Source organism: Xenia sp. Carnegie-2017, unplaced genomic scaffold (genome assembly GCF_021976095.1).
Source record: "Xenia sp. Carnegie-2017 unplaced genomic scaffold, XeniaSp_v1 HiC_scaffold_22, whole genome shotgun sequence".
Classification (NCBI taxonomy): domain Eukaryota; kingdom Metazoa; phylum Cnidaria; class Anthozoa; order Malacalcyonacea; family Xeniidae; genus Xenia; species Xenia sp. Carnegie-2017.
In genome coordinates, this window is record NW_025813485.1 from 12,857,968 (window position 1) to 12,879,261 (window position 21,294).

At 33.9% G+C, this 21,294-nt stretch overlaps 1 pseudogene; it reads left to right on the forward strand.

The window, feature by feature from the left end:
- The first annotated feature begins 2,694 nt into the window (after positions 1-2,694).
- LOC124445147 lies at positions 2,695-13,296 on the forward strand (annotated as a pseudogene).
- The last annotated feature ends 7,998 nt before the right edge of the window (positions 13,297-21,294 follow it).

The following is a 21,294-nucleotide window of genomic DNA, read 5'->3' on the forward strand; positions in this document are numbered from 1 at the left end:
CGGCGGGCATAACTCATTGAGTTCTATAATAACTGGAGCGGCTATCTCAAGCGCGGCCTTAGATATCTGGTGACGCCAAAAAAATGGCGGATTTCGTCCTTTGCCGCTGAGATTTACCGAAATTGACCGCTTTTCCGAAAATTTCACAATTTCCCACTCCCTCCTGAGGAAAGAGTGAGGTAAATGTATGTGTGTATTTGGGATTCGGCAAGCAATTTTTTGATGAAAATCACGATAAAAACCTACAATTCGTAACAGCGAGTCAACCTAGCTTTCCAGTTATCGGCTCCTACGAGGATGTATTTATAACTATCGACGAAAGAGCTATATGTCGGCTACACATCTATGAATGCAGATATGCGTCGTTTTCTTAACAGCGTCAAACTTGTTTGATCGATTAAACTCTTTAGTCTATACAAAAAAGTATATCATAGTTCATCTCCACAGTGGTTCACGAGAGAAGTTAGCTTTTTTATCATTGCTATTTTGCTTCTTTTACTTGTTTCTTTAAAAAGTAAATATTAAATCTCTGGATATTTACGTATTTTCTGTAATTGAGTTTCATATTAAATTTCAAAAGACTCAAGTCTGCATAGGTTTGGTAAATGAAAACAAACAATATTGTATAGAAATTACTTTAAGTAACCTTTTGTGATGTTCTGAAGTGCAACTGCATCAAATACTTGTAAAGTTGTAGCACATTTTGATTTTGTTGTATTGATATATAAATTGGGCAAAATGCAAATAATCATCAAAACACTTATGCTTCCAATGGTGTTTATAATTCATTTTAGTTTTAATACTTCTACCCTTATTTTTCACTTTGTTTTGTTTTTCCTATATTTTCAATATAAGTGCACAATTTGAATGATTAAAACAGTTTTCACTTCAATAATAAATTTCATAAGCAGTTGGTAGTGCATTTTGTTCTCTGAGTATCCACATTTGGTGTTTTCTTCATACATGAATGATGAAATGCATATGGATATGTCATAACAAGGCAATAAAACCAAATGAATTAAATACCTATAGTGTACTTTTATGCTAGAAGCTTAACAGCTTTCTAGAAATTATAAAGTTATTGGATTATATTACCTCTATATCATCAATCTCATGAAAGAAATAAGAAGCAAAATATTTGTAGAAAAGCTTTGAAAAGTGAAAAACATTTATTTAAAAAGCAGCAATGATGCATATGATAAATCCCATTCTGTACTCTAATAGGTAAATAAGCTCAAACTGTTTCTTAAAGAAATATAAGAAATATATAAGAAATATACAGTACAGTAAATTTAAAGGTTTCATCACTGAATCTTTAATGCTTCAGTATAGTGCATTAGATATTAGTAACATTTAAACAACACTCAACTAAAATATTTTGATAAAGATATGCCATGATTTAAACATTATGTTATATAAAACCCAATGGCTTATTCAGTTTAATGCTTCACATCTGCATCAAGTCATCATCAATCTCAGTACAAATGTTTACATAGACACAAACTTTATGGCCTTTCCATTTTATATGTTGTGAATTGACATTTAATTAAGCATCAAAACACACAACCTTCTTGCCATCTTTTGGTTCATGAACTTCAACTTCAAAGCATTCAAGGCATCATTAGTGAATCCATTGTCTCCATCCATAGAATTTGACCATGATCAAATTAAATAACTCTGGATAAGGCAGACAATAAATCAATTATCTTTACAGCATTATCATTTTTAAGACTCTGCCTGATCAATAACATCTTCCAGTCATCTTTACTTCTTGGTCTTCCTGCATGTTGTCAGCAAATACAACATGACAAGCTCTGCTCCAAATCATGGGTACTGTTGGGGCTGATCATTTCTTCTTGATACTTTTCACAGAGCAAAATGTGCAGGGTCTTTTTGCTTTAGGAAACTATTTTGCAAATAGATGGGTAAATTTACGACTTCATGCATTAACAAATGACAGAAAAGTATACAGAATTTTATAAACAAAAACAGGAAAACATCAGTATATTTGGCGTTCAAGTCAGTCTTAAAAAATACGATCGTTAATATGTATTTTATGGCTTTTCAAGTGCATGTATAATTGCTTTTCAATCGTTGACGGACTAACAAAACAAACAACTACCTCACCTGTGGGAAGCGATATGTACCTTTTGTGGAAACTACGACATCCAACAATTGAACGATTGAAGTGTTGGCATTATAAAAGAAATGCCAAAAAGAATCGTCACAGAATATGGAACTAACGATATCCATATTCTGTGATATCGTGTTTGTTTTGAAAATTCTTTATAATTTACTATAGACACCAGGGGGAGGTCGAGAATATTATTTTTCTGCAAAGCGATCATTTCAGCGGAAATACGTCCGTTGGCCGCCATTTTTTTGGCGACCTCGCCCCAGTAAAGATAGCCGCTCCAGTTATTATAGAACTCAATGGCATAACTATAGTTCGATAATCCGTGTCTAAGGCACTGGTCAAAGGTATTGGTCAGAGAACTCAAAGCGCTGAATCAAAGCCCAAAACGCCAGTGGTCAAAGCCAATATTGCCGAACTGCAATCACTCGACATTGCACCATTTCAAAAAATAGAAATACTGGCTGCATAACTTAATCGTCAGTCTCAACGGGTCAACGGGACTTTATTTATTGTCACGTGCATTTATTTTAAAATTAATTATTAATTTGTTTTGGAGACAAACGTTTTATGAATACAGTCTTATCTGAATATTATAAGAGTATCAAGTAAAACAGAATATAGCAAGGTCATCTGCTAATTGCTAAGCCAGCTAAGGTTTTACATTTTCGGGATGGAAGAACAAGTTTAATTTCAGGGAACGGTATGTGATTTTTATATTCCGTGAACCAAACACATAAAAATGTTGCAAAGTTATTCTGGAATCAATGAAATTTGAAGGTGAGTTTTCTAATCCGGATTTGAATACGTATACGACTGGAAACAGTGTTGTGCGATGTAATGCGGATGCTGTTTCTTTTTCGTTGCAAATAGTTTCGTCAGAAAGCATAGATGATCACCGTCTGTAAATACTAGAAGGAAGACATATTCGTTGAATAAAATCATACGTTTCTTCGTTTAAATAGTTGGATTGTGTCTTAAAACATTTACATATATTAAGATGACACTGGAATTTGTATAAATTAAACACCGTTTGGAGTTAGCTGTATGTACTGAAAGTGCCAAGAAACATGAAATAAAATGAAACACGCTTCGAATTTTGCGTTCAGAGTTAAAATCCGCCATTCTTGGGGACCGTTTTGTTGAGAGGTAATTGTGGATGAAACAAAGCCGTATTCTGTTGCATATTGTCATATAGCTTCGTTGAATTCCTTATTTGTAAAGCATATAGATTACGAAGAGGAAATAAGAGCGAAATAAAAGGAATTTGCTTGTTTTCGCGAGTTTAGTTTTACGAAACAATTTCTGTGAGGCAAATCACAGGAAATTATTTTAACATATTTTATTTGAAATCAATCTCACACGTTTTTATTCATTTTACTAAGAAACGCCTCTGTTTTATTAATATCCAACGAAGATAGCTCATCTCAAAAAAAATGACTAGAAACAAAACCGACCAATAAAAATCTTAGGAAGTCAATCGTCCGATTTGACAAGTTTTTTCTAATCCGAATAACGAGTTCAAATAAACATGAAAATTTCCTCAAAACCTGATATCAAAATTCATCCAAAGTTCTGTTGACCGTGAATAAGTCAAGAAAACTTCATTTTACCTACCAGTATAACACTGAATTTAGTCTTTACGTCATATTTTACAACAAGAAATTATGACGCCAAAATAGAGTTGATAAATTGTAAGTAGGCATATTCCAGTGAAACACTTTAGGTTTGTAAAAGCAAGGACAAACGAATGCAGACTTGGCATGACTTATCCTGCAATTCTTTTGTGAAAAATCAAGATAATATCACCACAGCAGTACAGCGTTTGAGTATACAAAACCTATAGTAATTAATTAGATTTTGAAAAACAGTAAAAGTGTGTTTCTTGTTTGACAAAAAGCTTGTCACTTCTAAAATTTTGAAAGTACTTAATTTTATTCATATTATGAAGTTGGAACATATAACCCTTTCTTGCGCGATGCTGCTCATCAAAGCAACATTCATGAAACAAGATGAAAATGTCGTCCAAACGTAATCATGAAAGTGATGATCTTACAATTTTGAAACGTGTTAAGCGTAAATTTTATGGTATGATTGAGTTGTAAAATTGAACTATTGGCTTAAAAGAACTAAAATAAAAGGAAGAAAAGCCCGAATTAAAATTTTAATTGTCATAGAATGGTTTTACATATACATATGCAGAACTACAAAATTTTGTTTAGATTTCGCAAAGAAAAATTCTTCACAGATTTAAAAAAATTTACGTGTCTAATGGCCAGTCTCAAAGCAGCACACAACATGCAAAATTGTGATGATGGTTTGCTAATGGTGAGTAATGATAATCACAAAACACGTGAGTTAAATGCTGTGGTATCTTTTTCATTCATATCTTCTCGATTCCTCTGCTTCATTGGACAAAAGATTTAAATGCGTAAGAGGATACTATGACTATACCGGGGCCTTTACACTTTCAAAAAAAATCTGTCGGTACTGAGAACAATCAAATATATGAATGAAAATCTAGCTACATGCCAATTTCACATTTACACCCATGCAATTAACGCGGGCGACACTGTACATAATCCGCCAAATAATCATTTCAAAATGTTGAAATAGCGAAATATTTTGTTAGGAAGAAACGCTGATCATTTTCAATACTATTTGTAACATATTTACTATTAGCTTTCATTTCATCTATACTTTAATTAAATAGTAAATGAACAATTAATGTATTTCCTTTAATTTGTTGAAATAATTAACTCAAAATCTGTAATGTGGGTTATTCAAAAATGCAGTTTTTTGACAAGTTCAAAATTGGTTATTTTACAATTGACGCAGCAAGAAATTGACATTCCACTCTCAGAAATCCCAGTACATTTAGATTTTCTGCAGCACTTGCTACACTTTGCAAAAACCAATTTTGAAAAAGAAGAAAAGAAAAGATTTATCAATGGATGCAATAAAAATGATATAAGCAGCAATGATAGAAGGCATGGTAAAAATTGTGCAATCAGCTTATGTGCTCGTTTACAAGCACTTCGCAAACTGCTTTTTCTATTGCTATTGTTATTAATCAATTAATATGTGTAATATATTGCTCTATTTTTTTTTTACTTTTCTTCAAAAGAGTGTTGTATTACAAAATAATGAAAAGGCAGATGACGTTCCATAATTTCCTACATAAACATATACCATGTAAAACTGTATATGTATACGTAGAAAAACAATGAAACTGCACATTTCTCGTGACTATACGTATCCATGCATATATAATATGGATACTTTACGTTTTTTGTATTATAGCCACAAAGTGATGGCACACAGTTTGCTACAAGGTCAGTTATATTGCTCTTGCTTTTATACTCTTCTGCTAAACTATACAAGGAATCGTCTTTCTATTAGATTAAAAAACAATATATATTTGGTGTATATTTCAAGGAGAAACGGGTCTCTTCTTGTTCATAAAAGCCAGATCTTTACGAAAAGGAACAATTCAAAAACACAAGCGATTGATATTGACTTATCCACTAATGGAATGAACCTGTTGGAGGTTCTAACTAAAGAGCTTGGAGAGGATATGAGCTTTTACAATATCATGTTCGGATCAAAGAAGGTACATGTTCCGTTGCTTTAAATTTTTATCTGAACTTTATTGTTTTCAATCAATTTCCTGCAACCATTTTATTAATTTATATAGATCAATCTTGCGGAAACTTTATTTGAGCAAGAAATTTATCATGGAGCCACCATAAATTTAATTTCATCGTTGAAAGGAGGTTTGCTACACTTGTTAGAAATGACAAATGCTCGCTGTGCTATTTTTGTTTGCCTCATAAAAGTCATATTAAGTTCACTTCACTTCATTTCGCTGAAAATAGCTGATTTAAGCTGAGCTTTTTTGAGGGAAACACTTTTCCCACACAGTGTTCTTTTTTCTTCAAGGAATGCCGAATAACAAAAATAAGAAAAAAAAGAAGAAAGGCAACAAAAGAGTGTCAATATCAGAAATAGCACCCCTTCAACCCCAACTATTCCACCAGGTATTCGTATATGTAGCTGATTTCCTCTCACAAGTATTTCATACAAAATCTAATCTGAAGATTTCTAATGATTTCTAATAATTTGATGACTTACAGTTGAAACGTTTTTAAAACTTGTACAAAAGAAGACGTTTTGAACTGGTTTTCTACTATGTGCAAAGAATATGATATAGACGAAAATGATGTACTTGGATTGTCAACGTTGAATCCAAAAATACTGAACGAGCTTGCCAAAGACGATTGGATAAGACGTTCAGAGTATGGTGATTTTTTGTTTGAAAGTGGTGGTCTACAGGACAAGAATGTTTATTTGAAAAAAATCAAAAATGTGAAACAGGTATTGATTGGTTGACAATAGCTGAGCAATAATTTATCACTATTAATTTATTAACAACGGAACAACTAAATAGAAAAGATTTTTTGAAACATAATTTCGACTAGTATGTTCAAACTACTTTGCAGATTTGTTGCCACCAGACATTATCGCATGCAATGTATAATTTGCATTTTCTCACTCGTGTAGCAATAATATTCCTACACTGACCTTTGAGGAAGAATTTGGTGTGAATGTTTATGCTATATCACCTAGCATCAATTAAAATGCTATTGTCTTGTTCTTGGTTGCTTTGTAAGACATTACAGTCTTTCACATACTATTGTTATTTGTTCCATCAGAGATAACGAAACCATCTGGTCTGAATCAAGAATTGTCAAATGCTAATCAGATTTCAGCTGAAGAGGTGGAAAATCCAAATGACAACAGGTGCTTTGATAGAGCAATGATTTTTTTTCAATTAAATGCACGTTTAGTAAAACCTTCAAAACTAGTATATATTGAAACTAGGGAAAAACTTTAGTAAATTAGCCAAGTGACAAATCTGCTCATGCCATATGAAGATTTAGTTTGTTTTACGAGATCGCATAAAAATTGGTGAGTTTGGCAGTCAGTCAAACAAATGATCATTTCGACTTGATTTTTTTTGAAAATTTTGCGTGTAAATTTTGCCTAGTATGCAAACCAAATCCACGTTGACATGCAAAAAATTCATCATATCATTTTTGGTGAATGCTATTACTCTTTTTGTTAGATAAATGCCCCTGATTTGTCTTGTCCTTTTAAAACATATAATATATACTTGTGTGGTTTGGCAGGACAGTGTTGGCAAAAAATCTTAGAAACTTGATAAGTTCTTTGTCGAATAAATTTCTATAATAAATTAATAAGTTCTTGTCGTTCCAATTTCTATTCTATTAATCACCAAATATCCAGTGCTTAACATTCAAAAGAAAGATAGCTACGTACTTGATGACTAAATCATGATAATGAAACCCGTGTCAATTTACGCTGGCAACTGAAATGTTTGTTTTACTTGAGAATATATTCGCCCAAGTCAATTTCAATTTTTATGGCCACTTGCTAATAATAGCTATGACTCATGAAGTATTTCTAAACGACCATTTAGCATCCATGGAGTCGTTTCCTTCGTCGAACGTCTTGATATCACATGCCCTTTTATTACTTTGGATGCTTATGGACGGAATAATGAAATTGGAACCGTAATATCAGTAAGAGGAACTATAGAAAAAGCAATAGACGTTGCTGAAGAGAAAGGCAGTCGCACAATTTTTGTTCGTAATGAGCCAAATGATGCTACAAATTCATTTGTAATTCTTCAAGTAGACGTTCTAACAACATCTTGATCGACAACTCTTGTCTTAATGAACTAAAACATGGAAGTAAAATTGGGATTAAGGGACGAGTTGAGTATCTTAAAGAAGACTGCACTGCTGCATTTAAGATTTCAAGTGTTCCACTAAGATTCAAACTTGTTGTAGATTCTGGTGAGCATTTTATTCAACTTGTCAAAAAAAAGATTTTATACGTCAACCGACAGCTATCTCTGCCACAATGGTGTAATGTTTCTAAGATTGGTGATCAAATTGAAAAATCCCCCGACAAAGTGTTCATGAAAATACAAATGTCAATGAAGTTCTGAAGTACGTTATTGCTTTTAAAAACAGTTTTCATGGAAAGATATTCATTGGGGTAGATCTAAATCCTGTGAGTAACATTGGAACTGTGGTTGGTATGAAAACAGAGGAAGAAACAGTTTTTAACTGGAGAGAAAAATTATCGATGAAAATTGGGAAGATATTGCCAGACGAGGACGGTGCAGCAATATGTACTACAAAAGAGGAAGCTTTGGAACTCATAGACACGAAATGCTTTATATTCATGCAGGAGCTTGTGAAGACAGATAAATTTTTAACTGTCGTTAATGTTCCCAAAGGAAGATTCCCTTTTCACGTTGGCAAAGGTACTGATGTTCACGCTTACGTCCGTGATGGAGCTGAAACAAAGCGAATGACGGATTTCAATGATATATTCTGCCGCCTTGATTCACTTGGTAGTCGAAAAATTGTAGAGATATCATCAGATGAAGATGACATTAGGAAACAATGTGATTTTCTCGATGCCATCGATAAAAGCTCGAAAGTGAAGTACAATGCTCTTTATACGTTGGAGAAGAGCAGAATGAGTGAAACACACGAGTTGGAGTTCAAGATGATATTTGGAGATGATCCTCTGAAAATAATAGAAGAAAGGTATTTGTCCAGTTATTTATGCGGATTTTTAAATTCTCAAGGTGGAAAAGTTATCTTTGGTGTGGAAGAGGAAGAAAAGTCCAAAATTGGTCATGTTGTTGGAATCATACTTCCTACCAGTAAAAGAAGCTATCTAATAGAAAAACAGTAAAGACGTTAAACAGCTTTTATCCCCAGGTTGATGAAAGTCAATACCAAATAGTATTTCATGATGTAAATGTGAAAAAGAAACTACTTGTAAAAGACAGCTTAGACGACAAAAAATGTGTTGTGATTGAGGGTCCAGCAGATAAAATTCGGAAGAAATGGCAAAAATTTACAAATGAACATTTGGGAGAACTTTTTTGTCGGGTTATCAAAATTCAGCCAAACACATTTTGTATAATAGCAAGGTGCAAGACGGAGGACTCAGTTCTACCTAAGGACTTACATCAAATTCTTAAGAAGTTTTTAACAGAAGACAAAAAAAGCGAGTTTTCTTTTTCTTATATGCTTGTTGAAAAAGTAATAGATATTTTGAAATGTCTGTGTATCGTTGAATTTATAATTAAGCGATCACGCTACCCAATACATATGACTAAACCAATTGACACCTACGTTTTGGATGATGATGGAGAATTGCAAACCCTTAGTTACAAGCAGATGATGAACAAGTTTCAATTGGGACATAACGGTGATGTTCATTTTGACATAAATAAGTTTCTCAACCATGTAGATGGTTTTAATCACAACGGAAACTCGTATGTTCTCATCGCTTCACCATTTACATTTTCTTCGCATGAAAACGATGTTTACGGGCTTGTTATTCCAAAATGGGTTCTAGCCATCGATTTCGATCAAGATCTTCGAAAACCTGGACATTTGTGTCATTCGTTTTGTGCTTACAATAACTTACACCAAATGGAAAGATATCACAGCATAAAAACTCATCAAAACAAAAATCTGGATTTGAATGCAGACAAGGGTATTTGCTGGTTAGCTGCACGAGGTTATCATGAAATACAAAATTCACTTTCCAAAACAGACCACGGCAGCTGGAATTTGACTCATCGAGAGCAACTAAGGACGTTATTGAAAACAGACTTGGCTCGAAATATAAAGCCAAACTACCTTCATATTGTAGTGCTGTGGGACGAAAAACATGATGAAATTGTCCATTCTTTGCAACTTATCCTTGAAGATATGTTAAGTATCAATGGACGAAGTACATCTGTGACCATAGTATGTTGCAACTCGGCTGGTGATGATGGACGAGTTTGTCAAATTACCGAAAAGCTGGTCGAAGACTTAGCAAAGAAGTATCGAAATATCATCACAAACGAACGTGTGCACGTTGCACCTCCTTACATTCTTGCTAGATATTTATCTTCAAAATTACCTGACCCGTATAAACCAGAAAACCAGTTTCAAGTTCCACATCGAAGAGAATACCGTGGTAAAGTTCGGATTTGCCCTCGAATTCTTTCAAAGCATTTGCGGAAAAATATTAACGGGTGCCTAAAAATGTTTTATATGGCCAGTCAAGACTCCCAAAATAACAGCTCTGTCAATGCAGAGTCGCAAAAGTTTTATTCTGGATCAAAAATTACCTTGCTCGGATTAAGAAATGATATCGCCATCAAGAGAAAAAAATTTGAAAAATTAGAAAATCACTTTGCAAGCTTGATGAAAGACAAAACAACGCATGTTTTTATGATCTCCGTTAAAGCTGAACGCGGTGCTGGATCAACAACCATGTGCTTACAGTTTCTTTATAAGTATCATGAAAAATACCCTTGTGCTCAGTTAATAGATGTAGATGACAGATTGATAAATTACATAAAAGACATATGTAGTGAAACCAAACTCCCTCTGATTCTCTTTGTTGATGAAGACATTGCACACTTGCAGGACTTCAGTGAATTCGTTAGTAATCTTGAAGAATTTCACCGGCAGTTGAGTGTCCTGATTTTGTTTATTGAACCCCAAGAACTCGGGAAAAAGGAATCACGAGCTAGAAGCCCAACGAACTCCATTTGTAGAACATACCCTTACAAAAACATTGTTCTTAATCGTGAGCTAGAAGAGGAGGAAGTTGATGAATTAACTCGAAATCTGATACTCATAAAAAAAGAAAAAAAGGCAAATATTTCACGATTGAACGCAGATGCAAAGAAAAATAAAGATTTACGAACATTTGTTCATTTTGGATTGACTGCATTTGGAAGAGACTTCCAGGGCTTGAAGAAATATGTGGAAACAAGGCTAGAATTCGCCAACGCAGAAAAAGAAGAAGTGTTAACTTTTTTTTCAATCATCCATGTGTTCACTAACACAATGCTTCTTCCCAATGCCCTTTATAAGTATCTTGAGGAAGAAAAAGTTGATCTTGATTCGATATTAGGTCATGAATTAATTGAACTTCTAAGCCTACCAAGCGATGATGAAAAGCAAGGTCGAAGAATTTCGTTTCTTCAAATCGCTGAAGAGATCCTTGTGCAATTAGGAAGAAAATTTACTGGAAGACTGGAGGAAAATACAACTGGTATTTCATCAAATCGAAAGCGGTAGAAATGGCCGAAAAAGTCCTTTATCCCTATGCAAATACAAAATCTATAGACCGAGTGGTGCGACAACTCTTTGTGACCAGCGAATTCGAAAGCGAGAAGTTTTCAGCTCTAATTCGAGCAATGAACAATGATGGACATAAAACTATTGCACTTGAAACCTTGCTTAAATTAACTGAGATTTTCCCGGAGAACACATCAGTTGGTGCCCATTTACTTGCGCATTTAGCCAAATTCTACATGTTAATTTGTGGCAATTTTGAGAAAGCTTTACCCGAAATCGAAAAGGCAGTTAAAAACCAGAAAGATGACTCACTTCTACAACATATCTACGGTGATATAATTAGGCATCAGGTGCAAGCTCTTAAGAATGAGCCAGATTTTGATATGGAGGTAGTTGTAGACCTAGCCATTAAAAGCAGCGAATGTTTCGCATTCGTTCGGCAAAAAAGATCACATCATAGTCATGGGTTTATATCTGATGCAATGGTACGTATTACAATTATGCAAGCAGCAATAAAATCTATTGGTGGACGGGGGCACACGTTTATTGATTATTTGATAAAAATACTGGACGATTTTAAAGAAGATAAAGACGTCAGGCTCTCCAATCATAAAAAATACTTAATGAAGTTAATTACAGAAGTCGATGGCTTTTTGACAAAAACGTAATTCATCCCGAACATAAAGAAAAATGGAGGAAAAACTTTCTTGATTGTATTGGAAATATTGAAGATCTCAGGAGATTATGTGATAAAATTCGCGAGCTGATAACACTCTTTTACGGTGAGGATTTCAGAACATTGGTTGCCATTGCATTGGAAATTTCTGTTTTAAACAACAGAATCGAGATTGAAACGATCGATAAAGAGAAACATCCAGAAGAAATTGAACGATTAGTAAAAGAAATTTTCGATCCAAATACAAGTAAAACGATGACAGACAAGCAAATGGAATTCTGGTTGCGGTATAGTAGATACCAGAAACACGTTCCAAAATTGACAGAAGTCAAAAGCATGTCAAGACTTGGGTAAAAAGGGAAAAATGGTGACGTATCACCAACTGCTAAATTCTATGAGTATGATATTTTCATTGTACTTACTTCAATTGCCTGTTGCAGCAGTAAAACAAAATTACGATTTATAACTTTTGATTTATATATAGCTACGTCGTACATGTCTTGAAAGCCATGCAAGACCCTAACGATGTTCAAAAGGAAAAGCAGAAGAGCGATTGAAACAAATAATAGAAAGAGGTCAAATCGAAAGAAGACTCTTTACTTCCTATCGAATGGCTGTATCCACAAAACAAACACATTAACTCCTTGGACAGTTTAATGCACCACGAAGATTTAGTGAAAGAAACACTTGAGAAAAGTGGTGTCAAACACGATGGTCAGCGTGCACCCATTGAAGGGTGTTTGAGCAAGAAACAAATGATCAGATGGGAAGGAATTGTAAACGACGTACAGAAAGAATGGCATGGAACAATTATCTTCAAAAATCATTTCGAGGTTCGATTTGTTCCACAAAATGTAAGGCCATCTATACCTTTTATTGGTGAACGTGTGTCATTTTGTTTGTCTTTTGACACTCTTGGTCTTAAGGCATGGTTTCATTCGTGATCCTGTACACAGTGATATTCATAGTATTTCTCATGCTACACAAATTAGCAGTGAAGAGTCACTTTGTGAAAGCAATGATGATGGAGATAAAGAAAATTGTGATATTGATGATCCAGAATCAACCTCGAATCACATAATAAGTCTTGGGAAGATTTCATAGGAAAGCGAATGCAGGGTGTTGTAGTGTCGATAAATTCTGAAAAAGGTTATGGGTACTTGAAACATCCAAAGCTCAAACAATATTTCTTCCTTCTTACACGACGCATTCGCATCTTTTTGTGGTATTCAGATGTAATATTGAAAATGGTTGCGATCACTTCGTCCGCCATATTAGGATTGCAATAATATAAATACTACACTTTGTTGTCAAGGAAACTAGCTCGGCTCCGTGTAGCGTCAGATAAGTGTGAACGCACACAAAATTGAGCTTGGTCATTCACAAGATCGATCTCAGATCGATCTTCTCGGATCGATCTTAAAGTGAGCTAAGTGTGAACAGGCCCATTGACTCATCATGCAAAATTTTCTGCTAACACTATTTTAATTCGTGCAAATAACATGCACCAAAGTTTTTTTCTCATTCTTGGCGGGATTTTTCATAAAACTGGCAGCCTATCTCACATCTTTTTTCCGCTAATGCTTAAATTTTAGCTAACCTCAAAACGTTTTTTGCCATTTGCTGTAGTTTAAGTCTTATCGAAAATATCATCCAGTTGTTGGACAACAACGATGCTTTGCTTTGTTCACCAGCTTTATGTATTTTTATCAACTGCCCGAGGTTGTTAGCCTCTGACTAATGTGCGGTAATTAACAAATAGCGTGATCAGTCAATCTATCAATCAAACACATAAATTAAAATTTGGTTTGATTTTCAGAGTCGAAGCTGACAAAGTGATAAGGAATGTTCATTTATAGTCGACAAATCACACAGGTTTATGAATTTTAGTGAATAAGCGATTATCTTCGGCATGGAAAAGGAAAGCAAGTGAAAAGTCACATAGTTGTAATTTTGTCTGAAAGGAAAAAAAGTTTACTTAATGCAATCGTGAAAACTTTAAGCAGCATCTATCCACCTCCTAGCAGCAGTCATTGCTAACTGCAATTTCATGATAGTACCGTATGCAGATATATTTGTATGTTATCACTTTATCATCATAGTTTCGCAACATGTCATGCTGACAGCATATTGTCAACAACGTATCATGCAACAATTTGTTATGCCTCCAACATTAGGCATTAACATATATTTACAACATTAGGGCAGCAACTTATCCTGCCACAAACAGTGCATGCAACTTTTCAAACTTAGCCTTTCTATTTTCAATCAATTTACTATGATCAGCTAATTATATGAGTATACATGAGAAAAATACTTTATTGGTTTTTCAGCATCCTACAAGGTGTAAAAAACTGCGACCTTTTTTGAATGATATGTAACATTTACAATTTGCATGATTCAGCAATAATTTATCCCCAAAGGGCTGCAAGCGCAATTAAATACAATAGTACATACGAGTTACAGCTACTGTTCACTTTAAATCCCAAGCATTAATTTCCAACCAATTGTCCTGAAGCCTCCTGGGTACAATTATTGTTGAACTATGCAAATTCTAAACAACGCGTGAATATAATAGAACAAGCTGTTTGATTGTAAATCAAAACTGTGTTCTTATTCTAAATGTGATCGCTTCATGGTTATTCAAGATTTTTCCACTTTGTTGTTGCATAGCCTGAGCATCGAAAGAATGGTATGAGCAAGAGAAAAATGTTTGGCAACAGGTACTGGTAGGATAGCATTAAAGCAAGTGCGATTGTGGGTGGTGGTCAATATGATGGTGAAATATTTACTCGGTTAACGTTCTACGAATATGAGTTAGTATGAAAGAGTAATTTTTTAAAAGCAGTGGATTTCATTTAACACGATAGATGTTGAATCTATAAACTTACTCCCAAAATGAAAAATCATGCGGTAAAAATCGAAAACGTTTCAGTAAAACTGTCCTGATCTAGTTTTAACATGGATAATTGTTACTAAGCGTGAGTGTGTGCATGCGTTGGTGTACTGAACTCCCTCTTAATGCGGAAGTAGAACACATCAAAAATACACGTCACTGTAGATTTGAACAAATATACAAAAGATTTAAGCCACAATGACGTTAATGTATTAATGATGTAGGGTGACGGGACATCCACTTCATATGAAAAAAGCGTTTCTCCTCAGTTATCTACATTTGACTACTTTTTTACAATCTCGTGTATTTTCTCGCTGAAAAACGCAAATTAAATGCTAAAGGACGTAGTTTTGTAAACAGTCTATATTTTCTAGTATAAAAATTTAAAATTATTACGGCTATTTCTTTTGATTTACTTTTCAATTAAGCAAAAAGAACAGTTATCTTTACACGCAATACTGTCATACTGGTTTTACGTATATGTAATGTTCGTTCTAAAATGAGCACGAAGTAGAAGCACCATAGTCTCTAGTGGAAGTTTAGTTTTAATTACACGGGAGTTAGTTTCCAATTAGTTTAACTATGAGAAAATTTCGACGCTTGTTGCCATATCATGAAAAATTGAAAGATAATTAGGAAAGATACAACAGGACACCTATTTCTTTAGTTGCTACGTCTGACTCAGAGAAGCAATCACTAAATGCTTGAAGTCAAAAGTATGATAAGAGGACCAATAACGATCACTTAGCAAACCAACCATCAAACAAACAAACACAAAGTGATTAACCTACAGGACGTCAATAACTAGAAAATGCTTTTGCTGGTTGGATTTTCCCAAAAAAAAACTCACGTGAAATAACTTTCCCTAAAATGAAGTACGGAATATGTGACGTAAAAACCCACAAAATACGAAATACGTGATGTAATAACTGGATCATAAAAGAATGACGTCAAATTTATTTTGTTCATATTAATGCAGGTCTGTGAAAAACACAGTTCAGAGTTAAGACAATTAGTTGGCCTGTTTTCACTTCTTTTCCATAAAGGATTGAGAAAATTTATGAGAGCATTACGAAAGGACGCTGTATATAGATCCTGAATTTGTGTACAACAAGACCAACTTGACCAGCAAGACAAAAAACATTTTTTTAAAAAAAATAAAGTTGAAAACAAAAAGCGTCTTTCGCAATTTTGTTGTATGAATAATGTATGACGTGTGGATGTAGAATGCAGATCAAATGTCTTTGCGGAGGAGAAAGCTGAAAGCTTGGTAACAGACGTCATACGTATCAAATAGGTAGCATGATAACAGAATCAGCAAAAAAAATCATCACTACGTTTTGTTAGCTAAAATGCCGGCCCACGAAATATTCATCTGACTTAAATATCTAGTAAGGTACATCCCACGTATTTCATATATGACACAATTTTTAGGATTACTTTTCTAAGAAACTTTTTTTCTGCATAGTGAAAGGAAGCAGCATTGAAGGTTCACTTTTTTATAAAGAAATCAAGAAAACTATGGGACATGATTTGACAACCGTAGGATTAACTTAATCCGTGTCCTACGGGGCGTTTCTTTTTTGACAATACAATGCATTAAATTACCCGCTGACAAGTTCACTGAAAGCTGCTCACTCGATCTCTTACTCGCTGTTTGAAGAATATTAACTCAAATTCCATCGCAGCCATGACACCGGATTGATTTTTTCAGGCAAACATTACATGGAAATGTTTCTTGTTGCGTAATTGTTGTTTGTCAAACAAGGATGAGAAACCTCATTCAAAATTACTTAAAAAAAGCTGCATAGCTGTATATACGATGGTCTTTACTCGATTTTCTTCATGAAATGCTATATTTAGCGTCGTCTACTAAACAAATGTCATGAAAAGGACTTTGAATTTCCGCGTTTATGTGTGACATAACGATTAGAAAAGCTCAAAATTTGTATCGATTAAAAGTAGCAAAAATTTTGCGCTTAAATTCCAAATAAAACTGAACTTAAGGCAAGCAATTATTCTGCGATTACAAAGAGGAAGTTGAACATATTGACAGAGGCGTAACTAGAACGTTAATTGGGGTGTATATTCATATCACTTTCAAAATAAATCAGTAGGGCACGACGTAATATATGAATATACACCTCCCCAGTTGACGTTCTTGTTACGCCTCTGCATATGGATGACGCGAACTCAATAGTTTCATCATTATATCTCTGATAACCACGAGCAATGAACGCGAAAAGGTCGACATTCGTAATGCTCTGACACGCTACGATTTAGTGAATTTGTAAAATTCAATTAAAATGCTCAAAACATGGCTTTCTATTTTCAAAGCAGCTAAAATTTTGTTGATTATCTCTTTCAAAATATCATATTACAGTTACGGCTGTTGATATGACAAATACAGACTTGAAATAGTGCACTCTACAACGCAAAGTGCTAAAACTTGAACACCCATTACTTAAAACTTTCGTGCACTTTTAGGACTGCTGTTCAGGGCACTTTCTATTTTCAATAAGCCAATTTTTGCATTAAAACTGGGCTAAGTTGCAGAATACACGAACAGATTGTGTTCGTTATATTATAATTGACAGACAACGAGAAAGTCGTATACGACAAGATCATTTCAAAACTAAGTTTGAATGTGTTCTAAAATTTACATTAAATTTGTAATCTTCTTTATTTCACTGCTACCTAAGGATTAAACAGTGCAAATATAATAGCAGAACTGGCCTGCAACGATGTAACTAACTTATCTGGAAGATAAATCACAGTGTCGGACCTATGACGTATAACAGGACAGTAATTCTTATTCATAAGTCAATAAAATGCTAATAACTTTCAAAAGTTCGTGTTTGGTACAAATTTTCAAGCGCTGTAACGGTCCTTAAAGGAACAAGGCACATTACTGTAATATGATCTCACTTTCCCTGTATTAACAGCGTTGTCAAAAATAACTTTTTTGGGGGCGGATTTTCTCTATATTAATACCATGCATCGACAGTCGATGTACACCAAACACGAATACTGCAAGCAAAAGGTACTTCAAAACAAGAACTATCAGGGGTGAAGAAAAAAGAAACATATCTCAATATGGTAAGTGAACATTTATAAATAAAACTTTTGCCACAGAGACGCCAAAGGAAAAATTACGTCCAGAGACCAAAAATAATTTGGAAAATTTAACCTTAATGTATGTCATGCTCGAATTGCTCATTTTAGTTTATTTGTAATCGTAAAACACAAAGTTGGTTGTAGCTAGAAACTTAAATATTGCCACTTCATTCCGGTGGACATAGCCAAGTGTAGCCAAGCAATCAGCTTGCAAAGGGCATCCTAAAGGGTTTTTTAAGAGAATAAATATAGGTTTTCATTTGGGCAAGTGGAAGAACTGGAAATTTTATACTCAAAAGCATTCGTGAGCTTTTGTTCCTGCATGGAAGTAAATCGAATACTCTATTTGGTATTTTTATGTTTATGAAAAAATTTGTTATATTAGCCGTTCTTAAGAAAATATGTATGTTGTCTAGTTGTCAGAGTTGAGGGGAGCAGATCATCCCAACCCTTCTTGGAATAACCACGAGCATCCCGGTTCAAACTTAAACCACTGTTATAACTATATCTTGACAAAAAAGATTCTTTTTTTGTAACTCTCTCTAACGCGATTATTAAGAAAATATGTATGTAAAATGTATGTATTTATGTTTCAAACTTAAACCACTGTTATAACTATTGTTTTAAGAACAACTTAGTCAATTTGGTCTTGACACAAAAGATTCTTTTTTCGTAACTCTCTCTACTCCATTTTGCCAGTGAAAGTCTTATATCAAATGTAACAAAAGAGGTTAGAACTGAGCTTAGTATTAGACAAGTACGACTTTTAAATCTCAATTTTCGTTACACCAAGAAATTAATAATTTAATAAAACTGCAATAATTCTTTTGGGTAATTGGCTCGTTGGTAAATGGATTGTGTTTATTTACAAACACCACATCCCCCTCGAAGAATCCCAAATTCTTTTTAATATCCATGTCAAGTCAAACTCAGCTAGCATTTTTCATGAAATTGTTGTAAATGGTCTGCTGTTTTACAACTAAAATGCTTGTGGCTCGTTTTAAAATTACACCTGTTTTTTATGTATCTAATGTAAAACCGATTTAAATACTACCTTTTTTCTTACTTCAAGGTTGAATTCGACTAACCCAAATTTTTCTTTGAACAAATGGTATCAGCAGTTGATTAATTAATTCGTCAAACATGTGTGTATCAAAGCTTTTTTTAAAATGAAATGTAAATGTATACTCTTTTTAAATGTTATAGATCAAAGCCAGCTGTTTCATCATTTTACTCATTGTTCCATTAGTGGCAAGGATAGAGTGCATGCCACGATTGAGAAAATCGCCTCCTTCATCTTGCATACAAACAAAAAGCACAATAGATAAGCCTGGATTCATTCCAAGAAGCCTGCAAAATCTTACTTGTCTAGAAAGCCCTGATTGCTATCCGGTGAAAACCACTGTTCAAGCGACAAGTTCAAGTAAGACAGAAAAACTCTCGTTGACCGTAGCTTGCTTGGAGCGAGTTAGTTGTGTAGGTAAAAAAAATATGAAGGTTGAGCAAAAAAGGATTGGTAGCCAAAGTAACGGGAAAATAATCCATCTCATCAAATGTGATCCTGGACGTGAAATTTCTGTGATGGTTCCAAGGATTTCTCCAGGACAAGTAAAATTTAAGAAGGTCGTGTACGACTGCCAGTGCCCATGTTAATGATAGAAACGTTTTCCGTATTTAGATATTTATACTTAAGTATGCCTAAGAAAATTCTCTATATTTTATATTTATTATAACACCTTATCAACAAAAATAGTATTGATTAGTTTTATATAGATTTGTAAATGACTATGTTTACACGAAATGAAAATATTAATTTGATGTTTTATGATAAAATATTTATTCAAATATATAGATATATATATGATACATTAATATTGAACATTGTCAAAGAAAGTTATTAAAGATTTATTGCACCAAGCAATTTAAGTAATTTTGCCGATGTCCACTATGATGGTTCCTTCTCAACTTGATATTTTGATTTCTTGTTTGCACAGAAGATCTTGTCGAAGAAATTGAAAATTAAAATTCTCAATTTAGGTTTCGTAAGTTATCAATTTTCAAACACAAGTCCCAACTTTTTACTATATGGCAATGAATTAATATAATCGTTAACATTTATTAAGTAATTAATGTATAAAAAGCACATTCACAGCTAAATAGAGAAGAAAAGATCAAGTTATTCAATTTAAAGCATTCAATTCAAAACATTATACATCTTCAGTTTTATTGCTAGACAACATAGTTAAATAAACACATGTATAGACATCGCTTAAGCCTATAGTACACCGCAAACAATTTATCATCGACGTTGATCAGGAAGTCAAATCAATGAAATCAAATGAAATTATATATGTCCTATTACCTACATGTATTATGAATTTCTGCAAGAACCGGAGGAAAGCCTTTCGCTGACTTTTGTTTAAGTTGCACTAAAATTTTTGGCTCCTCTGCATTGACAGTTTGGTGTTTTTGCAGCGAAGGCCGATACATCTAAAATAACTTTACTAGTATGGGAACATTTTCTATGCCAAGAGTTAAAAAAACTTTGGTGCTTAACTACAATTTAATCTCAATTGTTATTTGAGCAAAAGGACCATATGACATTTGCAAGTTTCCTCATTGAACAATTTTTGGGTCAAAGCACTTTTTAAAATGAACTCGTCACTGACTCGGAACTCACCGTCAATCAATATGTAGCTATGCACTTGCCCTTACAGTAAACAAGTTTCATCGTTTCGCTGCTGATTGTTCTCTTTGTAAAAAACATGGAGTGTGGGCCACTGTTGAATAGATGGTCTTCAGCATCTTGTGCTATGCCAATAGATATTTCTGGATGTTATCAAAGACACTTTGGCTGTTGCACAAGTTATGAATCAAACATGCTCTTATAGAGCTTAAAGTAAAAAGTCGGTCACTATCCTACATTGATTTCTATATGTATTTTTTGCTCCTCCTCGATAATTGTTTTTGTCGTAAATGCAAAAGCACTTATTCCTTGTGTGATGACTATGAGTCTACGATTTTTTAATTGTTGTAAATCCATTTCTTTTACAATGTCTGCAAACTTTCTAAACAGCTGCCCGTGTATTTTACGGTTTATCTTTGATACATATTATGTCTCATATAGTTTCATTGATGTCAGCATTTTACGATCACTAAACCTACCGAGTCTGTACCAATATTAACGCTAGTCACCAAATAATGTAAGACAAGTGATGCTCCATTTGCGATCACATTAAATTATATTAAAAATAACAAAAGAGCACCTGTTATT